The 19,163-nt window shown below is 41.9% G+C and overlaps 1 protein-coding gene across 1 annotated transcript in view; it reads right to left on the reverse strand.

The window, feature by feature from the left end:
- The window catches only part of KLHL1 (kelch like family member 1), a 544,736-nt gene that overhangs the window by 168,812 nt on the left and 356,761 nt on the right, over positions 1-19,163 (reverse strand). The window lies entirely within an intron of this gene.

Below are 19,163 nucleotides of genomic sequence, written 5' to 3' on the forward strand. Positions count from 1 at the left end.
TCAGTGCTGACGTCGGGAAGACTTCCGTTCGGCTCTGTGCTGCAAGCAGAGAAGGTAGGGAGAAGAAGACCCGCGTACATCCAGAAGACTGAGTACATCCAGCCCCGCGACCCTAGGGGGCGTCCCCATGGGATCCCCGCGACCCTAGGGGGCGTCCCCACGGGATCCCCGCGACCCTAGGGGCGTCCCCGTGCAGCTCTCTAATGTAAAGTAAGGGCATGTAAACAGTACCCGGCGTATAAGACGACCCCCGACTTTGGGGAGGATTTTAAGGTACTGAAAAGTCATCTTATACGCCGGCAAATACGGTAGGTATTTATGTAACTTGGAGAAGAGCCGTTAACCGATTTGTAGCAGAAGCATGCGAATTTAAAAAGAATTCTAGATTCAAATAGTAGCCAGTGTGATAGAAAGGGGTGACATGTTCCCATTTCTTTAGGCCGAAGATGAGGCGTACTGCGGTATTTTGGATTATTTTTAGTCTCCTGGTAGTTTTCTTTGTGGCGTTAAGGAAGATGATATTGCAGTAGTCGAGAATGCTGAGGATGGAGGATTGTACAAGTAGGCGGAATGCAGTGTCATTGAAGTATTTTTTTGTGGTGCGAAGTTTCCAAAGTACCGAGAAGCTTTTCCTAACGATGAGGTCGGTATGGTTATTTAGGGATAGGTTTTTGTCCAGCGTGACTCCCAGAATTTTTATGGTCAGATCGAGGGAGAAGGTCATTCCTTTTAGTTAAATTGTGGTTTCCTTGATTTTATCTTTGGGGGAGGCTAGGAAAAATTTTGATTTGTCGGGGTTTAATTTCAGTCTGAATGAAAGCATCCAGAGTTCTATCTGGTTGAGAATGTTTGTGATGTGGTTGAGTAGTTCTTGTGAAAAGTTGGTTAGTGGGTTATTTTGTGTAAGAGTTTACCTAGGGAGGCTAGGTATATGTAGAATAGGATGGGGGATGGGGGGAGCCCTGCGGGACCCCACAGGTGTTGTCCCAGCAGTAAGAGAAAGAGTTATTCTTGAGTACCTTGTATGATCTATTTTGTAGGAACCCCTGAAACCAATTGAGGACCTGGTCTGAGATGCCAATGTGAGCTAGGCATTCAAGGAGAATGGTGTGGTCGACCAGGTCAAAAGCACTGCTCAGGTCGAGTTGTATGATCAGGGCACTTGAGCCCTGACTGAAGAGCGTGTGGAGGTGGTCAAGAAGGGAGGCTATGATGGTTTCAGTGCTGTGGTCCGCACAAAATCCTGATTGGTTGTCACATAGAATGTTGAATTTTTCAAGGTATGCGGAAAGTTCCGCCTTTACCAACCCTTCCGCTATTTTGGTGAATAGGGGGATGCTGGCGATCGGCCTATAATTAGATGGGGAGTTAGGTGGTTCTTTCTCGTTTTTTAAAATTGGGGTAATCATTATATGACCTTGCTCCGGCGGGAAGTTTCCTTTGGATAGTAGGTAATTAACCCATGTCATCATTTTTGCTTTAAAATGGGGGGGGGGGGGCAGTTTTCATGATATTTGGTGGGCATGTGTCCAGATGGCAGTAGGAGTGAGTATACTTGTTGTAGTAAGTATTGAAGGTTTGCCAATCGGTTAATGCGAATTGTTTCCAGCTAAGGTCGACTCTGGCTCCAGGATCTGGGTTTGATAGATTCATGTCTGTGAGGATGGGGAAGAGCTTGAGGGGGTTGGGGCTGGCGGGTAGTGTTGTTCTTAATTTTTGGATCTTGGTATTGAAGAAGTCGGCAAGGGTGTTGGCGGTTAAGGTGGATTCTTTGTGTAGGTTTGTGCAGGTTTCTATGTTGTATAGATCATTGACCAGTCTGAAGAGGTTACTGCTATTGGTTTTAGGATTACCGATTTTGTGGGAGTAGAAATTTTTTCTTTTTTCACTAGTGAGGGTTTTGTACTGTTTTAATTTTTGTCTCCAGGCCAATCTATGTTCTAAGGTTCCGGATTTTTGCCGTAATCTTTCGGCTTTTCTGAGATCCTTCTTGCATAGCAGCAGTTCAGGATCGAACCAGCCCTCTTGGTTAGGGGTTCTTATTCTGCGGGTTTTTATGGGGGCAATCTCGTTTAGTATGTTGGTACTATCTTGTATCCAGGAGGTCATGATTTGTTCCGTATCTTTTATTGGATTGGTGTTGATTTCGAAATGGGACCAGAATTCCATTGGGTCAATCTTTCCTCTGGTAGTGTGGGTTTTGATGATTCTTGTTTTGCCGCTTTTAGGAGGTTTGAGTTGGCATCCAATGGTGAAGCTACATAGGCGGTGGTCGGACCAAAGGGAGTCAGACCAGCTGCCTTGTTTCCAATAAAAAGTGGGATTGGCCTGTTCCTTGGAGGATAGAGTTACCAGGTCTAACTGATGTCCTCTTTGGTGGGTTTTGATCGGGGGGTGTTTGTCAAAGCCTAGTTGGGAGAGCAATGACCAGAAATCCGAGATTTCAGGTTAGTCAGTTTGCTCGAGGTGTATGTTGATGTCCCCACACAGTAGGTTGTATGGGCTTGTTAGAGAATTGGTAAGTAGTGATTCAGCGAAGTCGTCTTTGGTCGTGGTCCATTTTTTGGGGGGTATGTAAAATAAAGTGATGGTTAGTGAGGAGGGCAGAGATGTTGATGCTAGGGCGATGGTTAGAATTTCAGAATTGGGCGAAGAGGTTGTGTTGAGAATAGAAGCATTGAGGTGGTCTCGGAAGATTATTGCTAGTCCTCCTCCTCTTCCCCATGTTCTGGCTAGGGAGAGTATCCCCTCCCCGCCCGTCCCCGCCAGGATCCTCTCCGTCCCCACCAGGATCCTCTCAGTCCCCACCCGTCCCCTTCAGAATTCTCTCCGTCCCCACCCGTCCCCTCAAGGAATTACCTCCATCCCCGCCCGTCCCCATAAAAAGCAGCAATTACTTCTGACAGGATCATCAATTCCAGTTTCTTTTGTGTTTGCGCTGCTGTTTTCCTTGTGGAATCTCTTTGGTGGAACCCTTTTTTTGTTTTCTGTTCAGGTAATTAACTTATAAACCCCCTCTTTTACTAAGGCTGACGTGTCCATTATATTATATGGACGAACCTGCTTCCAAAGCCTTCTATCCCCTTGGGAGTCTAATTAGCTAGAGGGGGGTTCCTGTGGGAGTCCCGTGGGCCAGAGGGGGGTACCTGTAGGAGTCCTGTGGGTTAGGGTGGGATTCCCGCAGGAACCCCGCGGGATTCCTGCGATCCCTGTTCCCCTGCAGACCTCTACTGTATGCCCAAATTCTTTTACCCTGAAATAGTTCTTTAGAAAAATGAAAATATTGTTTCATAAAGGCTTCTAAGTCCTGATGAAAAACAAAAGATACCAACAGAGTTGTTCTTATTGAGGAATCTGAAATGGATTCTTCCAGGATAGCTGATATATTTTCCAAATCTAGCTGAGGAGATTGAATGTTTTCTCCCTCCATAATTCCTTGGGCTTGTTTAGAGGATAGTGAAAGATAATAAATCTTGTTCACTGGAGCAATAAAATCAGTAGAATACTTTAATATTTCCACCAAATAACCTTTAAACATATTGTAAAGGGAAATCCCAGAAGTTTTGGGGAAGTTCAAAATTCGTACATTTAATCTTCAGTTGACGTTTTCAATTTTTCTATGAGCGCTGTGCTATCTTTAATCGCCAAAACCTTATAGTCCTGAAGAGAATGGACTTCAGTTTGTATTTTTGAAATATAATTTTTTGTATCAATATTAGCTTGCTCCTAAGTTTTAGAAATTTTGTCAATTCCACCCTCCCCCCCCCTCCAGGGGACGTACATCACTAGATGTCTTCAGTGTCACAACGTCCAATTTCTGGATCATTTTCCAAATCGATGCAAGTCACCTCGCTGGAAAGGCTTAAATCCCCAGAAATGGCATCCATCGGCAGAAGCTCATCCACCTTAGAACTCTCCTCTGTGGAGTTACGTGGTGCATCTCTGGCAACCCGATTTTCCACCTCTGCGGTAGCGGCCACTGCTGGACAGGGAGATGGAACTGACAACAGGGGCAACAACAAGCTTCTGCGAGATTAGGTCCTCTCCATCCTCTCTTGCTGCGGGGATCGGTTCTCACATTGGAACAACATACAGATTTATTGTTTAAGAAATGTATCTCTGTGCTTTGGAAGCTTCATACCATTAAGAAGTATTTCAACAAAACTTCCTTTCGTTTATTGGTACAGTCTTCTATCTTAAGTATTCTCGATTACTGTAACATTATATACCTAGATGCTTACAAGAAAATTTTCAAAAAATTGAGAGTGATTCAGAATACTGCCGTTCATCTTATTTTTGGTTTAAAAAAATGGGAGCATATCACTCCTTTTTATTTGAAACTCCATTGGTTGCTGATAGAGTTGAGAATTCTGTTCAGATTTTCTTGTATTTGTTACAAATCAGTTTTGGGTTTGTTAACAGGTTATCTTGTGTCTCATTTTTCTTTGAGTCACGCCAAAAAGACCACACGTAGAGTACACTTGTTTTCATATCCCTCCATAAAATCCTGTAGTTATAAGAAGTTCCTTGAGAGAACCCTCTCATTTCAAGCTGTTAAATTCAATGTATGGCTTGGAAAAATTATGTTAGAAGTCTCTTCCTATCTTGATTTTAGAAAATTGTTAAAGACTCAACTCTTTGATAGGCTGGTATCTTAATGCATTCTGTTTCATTTTTTCAATCAAGTTCCTTATATTCAACTTGATGTATTTTATCTGTTCTATGTATTACTTCTTTCCCTGCCATGCCATTATTTTCTGCATTATATTGTAAATTCTTTCTGTCTTTATCTGTTAATGTCCATTATTCTAATTTGTATTTTGTCTGTATCCTATGTATTAGCTCACCTTGTTGTGAACCGCCTAGAACTTTTTCGGTATGGCGGTATATAAGAATAAAATTATTATTATTATTATTTTCAGGTATTTTTATATCTTTTATTAAAACCACACACAAACATTCTTGAACAGATGCTGGGAATGAAGCGCTCATTCCTTTGTTGGCTGGCAGGGAGTGAAAGCGCCGAGGATAAAACAGCCTTCACACTACCCTTTCACTTATGTGGCATATCTGAGCAGGAAAAAGGCACACCAATAACTTCACGAGAGTGATCTCACAAATACTTAGTAAGTGCCGCCATCTTAGCTACTCCCCTGTGTCTAAAGTGTTATTATTTTTTGAGATATGCAGTCATACTTGGTCACTCCAGTACCACTTGGCTGGTGCAGTATTGAGGACTAAAGTCAGGCTACCTGCTGCCCTTACTCCCTACTACATTATGAAGGGGCAATGTAAAAGAATCATGGCCTGATTTATTAAGGTTTTCTCTCATAGATGCAGAACAAGAAAAAAATCCTCAGTGAAATCAGGCCCAAAGCCCTAATGATTAAGGTAATCAGTTTAGAAATGTTTTTAGCCTTTTAGATGTACATAAGCCAATAATTACATAAAGTATGTTGCATAAACATCAAAATTCCAGTTTCATAAAGCAGGGATCTATGCTGGGACTGCTGCTTTTTAACCTATTATCAATGATCTAGAGATGGGAATAACTGGCAAGATAATTCACTGTGCTGATGGCACAAAGTTGTTAAATCACAAGAGGATTGTTAAAAATTGCAAGAGGATCTTGTGAGACTGGAAAACTGGGCGCCAAAATGGAAGATGACGTTTAATGTGAGCAAGTGCAAAGTGATGCATGTGGGAAAGAAGAACCCAAACTATAGCTACGTGATGCTAGATTCTATGTTAGGAGTCACTGTGGTAAAATCAGTTAGCTTAGCAGGGTTTAGAAAAAGCTTGGATAATTTCCTAAAAGAGAAGTCCATAGACCATTATTGAGATGGTTTGGGGAAATCCACTGCTTAGTCCCAGAACAAACAGTATAAAATCTGTTTTACTACTTGAGAACTAGCTAGGTACTTGGGACCTGAGTTGGCCACTGCTGAAAATAGGATACTGGGCTTGACGGACCTTCGGTCTGTTCCAGTATGGCAAGTCTTATGTTCTTATATGCATTTAAAATGAGAAATATGCATTTGGCATGGGCTATTTTGGATAGGATTAGAATAGACTTAAAAAATAAATATATATTTCCCACTTCAGAAGGGGAATACACAACCCGTGAGGTCTAGGTTTCTGAAATATCCTCATATTGCATAGTGCTCCTCTAGGAATTAGGGGAGGTCACCTTTTAATTCCCCTATGGTTGCTGTCTCTCCTGAATGTAAAACTGACTAGGTTATTAGCCTCTGTGTTAGCTTAGGTACATTAAAGGTTTATGTTTCTATAATAGCTAACATAAATGTTTATATTTCACCATAAAATATTTGTGGGCATTCTGGAATATAAACATGACACATACATGTTTATGTGGTTGTTTTGTTTTCATTGATACTTTAGATGTTTATGGTTCAAAAATGGATGCTCTTGCCACACGTTACTGGCACATAATTGTTCACTTCTCTGCAGTATGTATCTTAGGACAGTCTCTCCAGTCACTAGAACCCATTCTAAAACAGTAGTGGAACTCGAAACAGCCTGACCTGGTCATCTCAATTCTGATTATTGTATCCTATCTAAAATACTATTCCACATCTATTTTAAATTTGAATGAAAGAAAGGTACATCACATTGATATAAAATGAAAAACTAAATCTGTTGACTTATTTTTATTCAAATTACATAGTTCTGGCAAAGAACTGTATAAAGTTTAGAAGATGATTTGGCACAGAAAAGTTGCGAGGCATCCTTGTCTACTAAACAAATGTTGCCACCATCTGTTTCTTTCTTTTTTTTTTTTTTTTTTACAATTGTTGAAATTGGCTGATTTACTGCTGCCACATAAGCTTTATCTGGCAATCTTTATTTTCAGTAACGTGTTGCAAGTAGAATTCTCAAAGACAGGGATTCAGTACACTAGACAATGAAGAAGGAAGAAATGCAGAGACCAAGAAGATACGGCAGAAATATTTCCAATTGTGCTGGAAACCACAAGCCTAAGAACATTTTCCAATCACACCATCATCAGTTGCCTATACATTAAATCCTATGAACTTCAAAAGGAAAAATGCTTGGAAAAATGTGAGTATTATGGAGATCATTTGAAATATTGAGATCATACTCACTGTGGCGTAGAAATAAGGTTTATTAATAATACAGTATGAGGTGGCACTGAAATGTTCTCAGCCCAATCAACAAAATTGGGACAGTCTCCATTGAGGGCTGTACACTGAGTGGCAGATTCTGCATAGGACGCCGGTCTCATCAGCCACTTAAGAAGCGGCTGAGAATCACAAATAGGCGTCCTATACAGAATCACATCTGTCCACCTAACACCGCCTAACTGCCCCAATTCTCTAACCGGCGCTCATTTCACAGGCGCCAGTTAGAGAATCGCACCTGATCCCTTTCCATCAGTCTGTGGAGGACTCACAATTTAAACATAGTAACATAGTAGATGACGGCAGATAAAGACCCGAATGGTCCATCCAGTCTGCCCAACCTGATTCAATTTAAATTTTTTTTTTTTTAAATTTTTTCTTCTTAGCTATTTCTGGCCAAGAATCCAAAGCTTTACCCGGTACTGTGCTTGGGTTCCAACTGCCAAAATCTCTGTTAAGACTTACTCCAGCCCATCTACACCCTCCCAGCCATTGAAGCCCTCCCCTGCCCATCTACCACCAAACGGCCATACACAGACACAGACCGTGCAAGTCTGCCCAGTAACTGGCCTAGTTCAATATTTAATATTATTTTCTGATTCTAAATCTTCTAAAATAAAATAAAAAGGGGGAGGGGAGAACTGAAGTGGGAATTGAACTTGGGTTCTGTGGTTTACAGTCTACTGCACTGATCACTAGTCTGCTCCTCAGACACCTGCTTGCTGCTCTACTAGGATGTCCCATAATATCTGCAGCTGTCATAGAGGTCTTTTCACACAAACTTATTCTTTCTCTGTTCATGACCCGGCTGTATTATTGTATCATTGTTTATTTTGCTATTTCTCAAGCCCTAACCTATGAACTGCAAACCTTGCAAAACTGCGCCATTCATCTACTCTGATGTGTGAACAGATTTACTCATGTCTCACCATTGATGAAAGAATATCACTGGCTTCCGATTGAACAAGGAATTAAATTCAAGATCCTTTATTTTCTAACATTCAAAACCCTTCATTGTGGTTTACCAGTATACCTTCATTTCTTAACTATCCCATATACTCCATTTTGTACACTTTATTCCATAAATGAGCAGCCTAATGCTTCCTACCATGACAAATGCCTACAGTGTAGGCATTCTGCCTTTTTTTTTTTTTTAATGTAGATCCTGATTGGTTGTTAGACAGCAGAAGGATGCCTACTGCTGCCTACAATTGGGATGCCTGTTTATAGAAATAGCCCCTTAGTCCAGTGATTTTCCACTTTTTTTGTTCCTTAAGAAAAACACGGAACAAAAAAAAGTAGTAAATCGCTAGGTATATAGCCCTGGATGGAGACTGCCCCAACTTTGTTGGTTAGGCTGAGAACTTTTCAGCGGCACTCGTATATACAAAGCTAACTCATGTGGGGGATACATTGCCTTTGAGAAATAAACTAAAATTAGCATTTTTTTTGTATGAAAAGGTCGCATTATATTCCATTGCCTCAGGTATCTATTTCACTTATATTTTACCCGAATACTGATTACCATTGCACAGAACTGTCTACACACGGTAGCAGTATAAAATAATGATGACGATGATTCATTGGAAAACTTTAATAATGCCTTTTCTTTGTGTGTTATTATTATTTATGTTTCAAGAAGTTTTTTTTTTTCTGCCCAGTGCCATTGCTAGATGGCAAACAATAGGGAAAAGTAAATGGTCACACAGTCTTTTCTCATGTGGCTTGTGCATACCATAAATGGCAACATGTCAAAAAACATGCATATAAAGAACTGCAAAGACAGAAAGTGAGAAAGATCTTCTATGCTATAGGTCATTTTCTTTATTAAGATATGCAAGGTCCCAACAAGTGGGCAAAAGTAGCATATATGAAGTAAAGCACCCCCCCCCATTAATAACCATCAAAGATTATTTATGAAGACCCCTAAAGCACAGTTCTTCAACCGCCGGTCCGCGGACCGGTGTCGGTCCGCAAAAAAATCTTGCCGGTCCGCGAATGATTTGGGTCCCCGCTGCAGCAAAAGGTGCCGGCGTCAGCTGACGTGCAACTTCCTGTTGCCGTTGCTATGCCGGCACTCCTACCTTCCACCACCGACTCCTGCCACGTATGTCTCCTGCTCCAACCTTTGTCTCTGCACCCTCAGACACGCAGCGGCAGCTCTGTGTGCTTTTAACTTCGGCACACAGCTGCCCCTTAGCCGTATTTTAGCCGCGATTTCATGAGGCAGTCTCGGGGCCTTTGGTAGGCCGGCCTACATCGCAAAGCGGGCCAGCCTACCAAAGGCCCCGAGACTGCCTCATGAAATCGCGGCTAAAATACTGCTTAGAGGCAGCTGTGTGCTGAAGTTAAAAGCACACAGAGCTGCCGCTAGCCTACATAGAGGAAACATTTGCTGGAGAGGGAAGGGAGAAAGAGTACTCCTGGACAAGAAAGGGGAAGGGGCTACTGCTGACAGGGGAGAAGGGAAAGGGAAGGGATGAGAATTACTGTTGGATAAGGGGAGGAGGAAAGGGAGAAGGGGTACTCCTGGACCATGGAGGGGAAGGGGCTACTGCTGACAGGGGAGAAGGGAAAGGGAAGGGCGATAATTACTGTTGGATAAGGGGAGGAGGAAAGGGAGAAGGGGTACTCCTGGACAAGGGAGGGGAAGGGGCTACTGCTGACAGGGGAGAAGGGAAAGGGAAGGGACGAGAGTTACTGTTGGATAAGAGGATGAGGAAAGGGAGAAGGGGTACTCCTGGACAAGGGAGGGGAAGGGGCTACTGCTGACAGGGGAGAAGGGGAAGGGAAGAGAGTTACTGTTTGATAAGGGGAGGAAGAAAAAGAAAAGGTACTGCTGGACAGGGGAGGAGGAACATTGGAAGGAAACAGCTGGCAGGGAGATTAGAGGAGGGGAAGGAGTCAGGATGGAATGGAGAGATCAGATGAGGGAAAAGGGAGAGACAGAGGAATGACAAAGTAGAGAGAGATTGATGCTGGGAAGGGGGGTCAGATGAAAAATAAGGAAAGAGGGACAAAGATGCTAGATCTGGTGTAGGAGAGAGGGGCATAGAAAGAACGCAGATACCATATGGAGGGGGAGGGGTAGAGGGCAGACAGTGGATAGAAGAGGCAGAAGCTGGATTGAAGAGACAGAGGGCAGATGCTGGATGGAAGAGAGTGAAAAGACGATGAAAGCAGAAACAAGAGACGACAAAAGGTAGAAAAAAATAATTTTATTTTTATCTTGTGATTAGAATATATCAGATTTAAAATATGTATCCTGCTAGAGCTGATGTTAGACATAACTGGGGAGTGCAAAGCCCAGGCAGTGCATTTTTAGCTTCCAGCTGGCTTAGGGCTCTTTCTGACCAGGAGGCAGTTGCCCTAGTTGCACTCCCCCTAACACCATTCCTGCCATGTGTGACTGCGGTATTCTGTTAGCATGATATTTGTGTAGCATTCTGTAATAATTTGGCTTATTCAGTTTTCTTGATAATAGAGGGGATATATGTGAAGGGGAGGGGGTTTTGTTGATCCTTGCCCTGTATTATTTATATTTATAAAATGACAATTGTACAGAATATTGTTTCTTTTTATACTTTAATAAAATATGTTCAATATAAAATCATAACTATTTGAGGTTTGGGCGGATGGGATCAGATGGTTAACGGGACCGAGCTCGTGGGGACGGGGCGGCAATGGGGTTTTGAAAAATTTCAGTCTTATTAGTTTGCCGGTCCACAAAATAATTATTTTATTTCCGCCATAGGTATAAAAAGGTTGAAGAACACTGCCCTAGAGGGTAGATGGTTTGGTGGTCAAGGCCTTCAGTGAGGCTGGGGAGGCTCCAATGCTGTAGACTTTCCATTCTGTATTAATATATTGAAGGCTATTTTGATATGCAAGGATATTAACACTTTCTAGGGGGTGAACTTGTTGACTAGAGAATAGTCTGTATTTACTGATGTCTGTCATGTACTACAATAAACAAGACATCTATCATTCAATGAAGAGGAAAACATATTGTATAGATGGCAAAAGTTGTATTTTGGGTTAGTGACACATGCTGACCTTGATTGCTAGCATCTGCTCATGTTCTGTAGCTTGCAATGCCATCACTATTTTTTTAAAGCACTTGTCAATTAATATTGGAAAGCATGTGGGACTCATTCAGTCTCTCCATCTGTCTGTCCATCTGGAGGCATGATAAGTTTGGGTGAAGGATACCAGCACATTGAAATTTGTTCTGGATTTGATGCATGTTGGTAAAAATTCACATTAGTGAAAATCAGACTATGAGGGGCATAATCAAAACTTTAAAATGTCCAAAACCCTGCCTAAGTCAGCACTTGGATGTCCTAATAGCAGGGACGTCCAAGTGCCGATAATCAAAACCAACTTTCTGGACTTGCAGCAGCACTTCTAAGCTGCTGTGTGTCCAGAGCTCAAAAGGGCATGCTGGGAGGTATGTTATGGGTGGGAATCAGGCGGGCTTAAACCTGGATGTACTGTACTACATCCAAAATCAAAGCTTTTCTAGAGGGAACTTAGACGCCAGCAGTTAGACCTGTTTTAGTTGCATCTAAATGTCTAAAAGCTGTCCAAACTGCCCAGATGACCACTGGAGGGATATGGCATGATTCCCCCCATGCGCCCACAGTGGTCACCCCCTCCCACCACCCAGAGATGGGAGAAAAAAACAGCATATTGAGGGCTTGCCATCAGCTGATCAGGGCAGAGGAATCCCCATCAGCTGAGTCAGTTTCAGGGATTCCTGCTGGCTCAGCTGATGGGGATTTCCCCCTGTCATGATCAGCTGAACTTGCAGGGATATTCCTCTCCCCCTCCCTCTCTCTCCCAGGCACTGATCCCCTAGCCCCCTCCACAGAGAGCCACCACATTACACTCCTCCCCCCAACATCCCTCGACACCCCTGACAGTACTGGCAACACCCCCCACATCACCCATCACTCCCGACAGCACTGGCAACACTCCCCCACATCACCTGTCACTCCCTTACCTTGTACTGCAAAATCAGCAGAAGGGAAGCCCACTCCCTCCTACCTACATTGCTACATGCTGTGAATGACGGGCCTTCCCCCTCCCAATGCATCTTGGGAGGAATATCCCTGCCAGTTAGCTGATCCTGGCAAGGAAAATCCCCATCAGCTGAGCCATCAGGAATCCCCAAAACTGGCTCAGCTGATGGAGATTCCCCTGCCACGATCAGACAAGGTAGTTGGGTATGTCTACAAAACTTGCTTTTGTGTGTTTGTCATGTGGACTATTTTTATTTTTGAAAATGGCCAAAAAAGATAGGCGTCCTAAGGACCAAAATGTATTCATAGGTCATTTTCAAAAATAATAGATGTCTGGCAGTTTTCTACTGGTGTTGTGGACACTTGCCCAAAACAACCAACCTCAGACTTAGACGTCCTATGGAAAATGCCCCTCTATATGTTACTTTGCAAGTCCACCTATGCTATGTGAGAGTTCTGCAACCATCAGTGTAAAAACAACCAAAGTAGTTGCCGGTTGTTGGTCTGTCATATAAAACAAATCAGAAATACTGTTGTCAACATTGGTGAGGGCAGCTTCTTGACTCTGGGCTGCTATAATATGTACTATTAGTATTTTTCTCGATTGCTTCCATGTGGAAAAATAGTATTTGAAAAACATTCCAAAATATATACATCTGCAAAGTTTTCTCTTCCCCCTTCTTATTTTATTTACCCCCACCCTGCTTTATCAAGCTGTTCTGTTGAGCAGTGTGAGCTAAATGCCAAGCCACCCATAGGAATAGAATGGATGGCTCAGCATTTAGCTCACACTGCTCGGCAGCACAGTTTGATAAAAAGTGTGTGTGTTATTTTATTATTTATTTTACTGTATAGGCTATTTTCTTATGTTTCATTTTTTGTTACAATGCTGAAACTGTCTTAAAATCCATTTTCTGCTGGTTTTGGTTTGGGTTGAAAAGATATTTTATTTTAATTTTTTGGCCATGTTATTGGTTTCAGCTGAAAATGGCCATGGCCCTGATGCACAAAGCTCAACAGTAAAAAAAATACCGTAGTAGGAGTGATTTTTCTTTTACTAGCGATAGCACAATAGCAAACAAATTATATGGGCATTGGGGTATTGACTCTTTTGCAGGAGGGAGTGGTTATCCCTATCTCTTGCTTTTTTTTTTTTTAAGTTAAAGGGCATTGAGGGGGGGGGGACAGGGGGCTATGGATGGCAGAAAGGGGATCGGAGGGATGGAGGGATCAGGGACCTTTATTTATTTAATTTCAGCAGGGATCTAAGCTGTCAAGCCTTACTTTCCTGTCAGTGCCTGAGCCAATCAATGCTCAGGCACTAACAGGAAAGTAAAGCTATGACAGCTAAAATCCTGTCGTTAAAGTTTGGTTGCTAAACAATTGAGGGGTTTTTTGCTGCGGATTACACAGAGTGCTTATGATAATACTAATGAGCTTCTTGTAATGTATTAGCATGGGATTCTTGGTGGCTGCTATGACAATTGGTAACAGCCACAGAGAACCCTTTTCAGCATCGGGGCCCATGTGTTTTAAGTAGAAATCAAAAATTTGTACTTTGGTCCATTTGTCTCTCTTCCTCCTCCTTATAATCCCTGGTGGTCTATTAGTATAATTGGGGCAGGAGTGGTTCCTAGTTACTCCTGCCTATTCTGGCTCTAGTCTTAAAATGGCCATCACTTCTGACCTGACTATATCACTAGATCCAAATACACAATTGAGAGCAAAAGACACTCGTACAAACTGGTAATACAAAATAGATATCAGAGTGTCAAGTTCAATGTAGGGAACTTCTAACATAGCCAGACTTTATCTACTTAGAAATAAAGGACCTCAAAATCCAGCAGGATAAGGCTCTCTGAAGCACAGAGGTTAAGGAAAAGAGAGTCTTAACAGGCTATCACTGGTCCTGCTCCGGTAAAAATAAACCAGCAGAGAGAAAACCCACAACGGGGAAAAAACTCTCCAGCTAGAAAACCAGGCTTACACAAAAAGACTTAAAAATGCTAAGAAAATTATCTGAAAAACATCAAGGGTAGGCAAAATTTCCCAATAGCATCTTAACATCCAACTGCCAGTGAATACGGAAACATTCAGACTTAGCTTTACTGCAAGATTTTCAATGTCTATCGAGTGCAGTATGCCAAATCTGACAATTTAAATGACGCTGTTAACTGCCAAAATCCCCAGTTTACTTTAGTTCTTCAACAAGAGAATCCTTGTTTCGCCATCAGGTTGCTGTGTCAGGAAGAGCTAACCTCTCTGGTAATTACTGCACTAGATGTGAAGAGAGTGGAATACCGTAAAAAAAGCCCAGATGACGTCATTAGGGCGGAGAACTTTCAAAAGAACAGAGAAATTTAAAGGGATAAGGTTAAAAAAAAACCCCCATTAAAAGGTTAGCAAAAAAATTTTGTGTTTAAAAGGAGAAAAACCCATCCTAATAATAAAGTCCAAAAGTGAATCAACTTTTTATAATGGTTTTAATTTCATTTTAAATCATTTTTATGAATAATTTATAGCAATACAGCTTTATATTAAAAAATTTCCCAACACCACCACATCTAAAAAATACAGCAGTCAAAAAACTCAGAAAAGCTCAGAAAAATATCATTTAAAAAATGCCTTCCATTCCACCATTGTATTCAAGCCATATAGCTCTGTAGTTTGTAACTCAAAAATCAATCTTTATTCTTTTCTGCGTAACCATTTTTTAATGTCACCTCCTCTTTTTGACATCCATAGCTGTTGAAGGATGGTGCATCGGAGGTCATCAAATTTGTGTCCTAGTTCTAGACAGTGTTGAACCAGCAGGGCCTCCAACCTCTCGCTTCTTATACAAGATCGATGTTCTATCATTCTATCACATGGGCATTTAATCAAGTAGATTACATTTTGTGAGTTTCAAGTAAAGGATCCTAATATCCGACTACTTTTTTTTACCTTGAGACCAGGCAACCATAGTGCCTTTAATGGTGACATGACAAATAGAATAGTGGCCACAGTTATTAAATCCTTGGTAATTATGGCAAATTCTTGGAGTCCAGACATCAGCATTGCATAAATGATCAGTTAGATTACTATGTCTAGTCTAAGTAATCATACAATGATGGGCCAGAAGAGGGTGACTAGAAAACATCCTCCAATGTTTACGAATGATGGAAGCAATTTCGTATGAGGATAAGGAAAATTTAAGGTTACAGGTAAGATTAAGATGATCTTGTGTTCTATTACGAGGAGTCAGCAGGAGATCCTGATGATTATTCAATGCTCATTTGTAGGCATGTGAAACCACCTTCTTAGGGTACTCACGCTTTAATAATTTTTGTTTTACTCCTTCAGTTTTATCAATTCTTGATGTCACAAATTCTTCTATATTTGAAGAATTGGGACATCGGAAGACTGTCCTTAACACCCTTAGGGTGCATACTAGAATAGCTTAAGAAAGTGTTTCTATCGGTGGCTTTAGAATATATTGTCGTGCACTTCTCTAGCTATACAGTATATTTAGCCATGAAAGTTTTTTCTGCCTATGATGGATGGATGGTTGGGTGGTTTTTTCCCCCTCCTGTATAACTGAGGCTTTTTTTTTTCCATTGGTTTTCATATGGTATCAGAGTTCAGTGCTTTTTGCTGGGTGCTGAATTCTCTTTTGGGGAGCTGTTGTAAACAGTATTTAGATTGACTATACCCCTATTTTCTTCTTTTCAAGTTTTTGTTTGATTCTATACATGATGCCTAACTTTGAGTGACTTTTATAGAATAGCGCTTAGCGTGATTTTTAGTCAGGGCAGATTTTTCATCAGTATTTATAGAATTCAGTCCTATGTGACTTACATACATACCACTGTGCCTGTACAAAGCACTTACCAGTGATGTTTTCTTAGGAGGTATTCGTGGGTACTGGGTTCTTTTCCGTTGACTGCTAAAATTGATCCATAGTTCCTAAGTATTGTGACAGGGAGAGTCCTGTCATGCTGGAAGAAACCCTGCAGTGCTCTAAAACTTTCCCTAAACTTACCCCTAGAAGCAGGCAGGTTAGGGAAACTGCCTTGCAGAATTTATTCCCAGTGAAAGGCAACCTAAAAGGGACCTGATTATACTTGCCTAGGTCTAATGTAGGGAATGCTAAAAGCAAAGAACTACAAGAACCAGCATGCACCAGGCACGTGATAGCAAAACCCACAAAGGGATTAGCTCCTGCAATCAGCTCTGCTGGGAGCAGGGTTAATGAGCAGGGAAGTAGAGAGTGACACGGTGGTAGTTAACCGCGGCTAGCCGCATTTAGCTGTGGGTAACCCGCCAAAACGGTGACCAAAAAAATGGTCACCGCGAGTTCGGGGACGAGGCTATTCACCGTCCTGTGGAGCGATGAATAGTAGCATGGGGCGGTGAGCAAGGAGTGAACGCGCAGTGAACGAGCGCTCAAACCGGCAGCCCACTCTCTCCCGCCGGCCATCCATGCATCTCCCTCCCTCCTTTTCCCTTACCCTTTCTTCTTAAAACTGGCGATTTCTATAAGGCTGTATTACAGCCGGAGCCTTGAAGTCGCGTCGGGTTGCCTGCTGGTAAAAGTCTCCTCTGACGCAACTTCCTGTTTCCGGTTGCATTGGAGGAGACTTCTAGCAGGCAACCCGACGTGACTTCAAGGCTCCGGCTGTAATACAGCTCGTAGCCTTATAGAAATCGCCAGTTTTAAGAAGAAAAGGTAAGGAAAAAGGAGGGAGGGAGGGAAATGCATGGCTTTCCGGTGGGAGGGAGCTGCTGGACCGCGTGAAGGGTGCTGGGGGTGAGGGGATGGAGAGGAGAAGACGCTGAAGACGGGGACGGGGCAGTGAAAGGACCAGCGGGGATGGGGCGGTGCAGAGGATGGTGGTCCTGGGACGGGGCGGTGACGGGGACAGAATTTTTCCCTGTGTCATTCTCTACAGGGAAGCTATCCAGGCTCATTAGCAAAGCACCAGAGAACCACAGGTGTTTTGAAGGGCAATCAGCCCATGCTAGGGAAAAGGGTGTGTTCTCTAGGCCAAGGGAAGCAGAGGCAGAAGCAGCCACAAGTTTACAGGCTACCTGAATCCTTGGAGAGAAGGAGACCTGGACTAGCCAGGATTCAGAGGACAGAAGCCAGCATTCCCCACAGAAAGCAAGGAGTAACCCTCAGGACTGAAACTTCTAATCATTCTTCTGAAGGCAATAATGAATTTGATACTGAAATGCCAGAAGAAATGATTACAAATGATGTTGAAATGGAACCTGAGGAGTCATGCTTGTGTGACAGCATGATTACAGAGTAGTGTGAGGAAAGTAACAATGCTGTTTCTGATAAGGTGGTGTTGCCTCACAAAATTAAGAATACCAGAAGGATCAGGAATTACTGTTTCTGATGTAATTAAGAATGACAGAAGAGTTAAGAATCACTGCTTCTGAATTCTCATAATCACAGGAGAACTGTGGGGAACCTGACCAAGAAGTGCAAACAGGTTGAAGGTTCCAGGACTTGAAAAGTTATTTTTGTGTTTTGCTTGAACTTTAGTAGTGAATAAAGCATGGTGGGCTAACAGGCTGTTTAGCCACCAATGAGAGTTTTTGTTTTATATGTTTTGGAATTGCACTAAAACCAGAAAATAAAGTCATCATAAAATTCACACTGAACACATGTACTGGACCTGTTTATTTTGATACAGACACCCCTCTACCCCTCCATGCCTCATTCAACCGCTCGGCTGAAATGACCCAGGTCAGGGCTTGGACTACTCCGGTCCAGGTCTTACCCGGTCACAGTATTAATGAAATATCCTAAGGTCTATACACAAATTCTACATTTTCATAGATTGTGGTGTTATTTGCAGGGAACTGGACTATTGTGGGGCAGGTCCCTCAACGAATACCGCACCCTCTAAAGGATGACCTGGCATGAGTATCAGTAATTCTTTTGCTAGAAAAAACACACTGGCACTTTAATGTGTAAATGTGACATTCATGCACAGAAGTGCTATTATTTTATAAGTTTAATTTACAAATGGCCCATTTAGGTACCGATATTGTGACTGCATGAGGGAGGCTAGCTAACTCCCTTAGTTGATGCTGAAGCCGAATATTCAATGTCGGGCCATTTCTGGTGACCAGCAATAAATATCTGGTTCATTTTTGGCTGTCTCAAATTCAGCTGGCTAAGTTATAGTGACCAAAGACAGACCAGCTATTTTTGCGGCCCAATTTGGCCTCTAAACGTGTCCTGTTAGCGCTTCAAATCAGCGGCTATCATATGATACAGTCAGCCAAGTTTTGTCCACTAACTGTTCAACAGAGATAGCCAGCTATCTCCTACTGAATAACTGTGGTTAGCCGGCCAAATGTTATTTAATCGGCCAGGAGCCATTCATGACCAGTTAAATAGCACTGAATATTGGGCAGAAAGGTTATAAAGCTAAGGGATAGGGCCTCAGTTCACATATAAGAATCCCACATTTTCTATATTTAGTTTTAACTTATTCCTTAGTTTGATTGGCACTAGACGACATGATATATTTTCAATAGTATCCCCCCAAGTCTGGAATTCTCTACCCCAATATATAAGAGATGAAAAAGACATTAGCCGTTTTAAAAATAATTTAAAAACCTTCTTGTTTAAAGATGCTTTTACCCTCTGAATGGAATATTTACAGTGCAGTAGACTTTTTATCAAAAAAAAAAAAAAAGATACCCCTCCTGATGTTTTTTCCCTTTATTGTTTCCTTTTATTTCAAAATTATTAATTCTGTAACTTTATCCCTTCACTCCTTTCACATTCAGTTGTGTCTGTTGGTCTGTTCGTCTAACCCCTTTTCTGAGTAGTTATTTTATTAATTTATATGTTGTATGCATATCTTGGATTTTAATGTATGCATATCTTGGATTTTAATGTAACTTGCTTAGTAAATTATGTATAAGCGATTCATCAAATTTCTAATAAACTTGAAACTTGATAAAATGAACC

The sequence above is a fragment of the Geotrypetes seraphini genome, chromosome 6, assembly GCF_902459505.1.
Source record: "Geotrypetes seraphini chromosome 6, aGeoSer1.1, whole genome shotgun sequence".
Taxonomy (NCBI): Eukaryota; Metazoa; Chordata; class Amphibia; order Gymnophiona; family Dermophiidae; genus Geotrypetes; species Geotrypetes seraphini.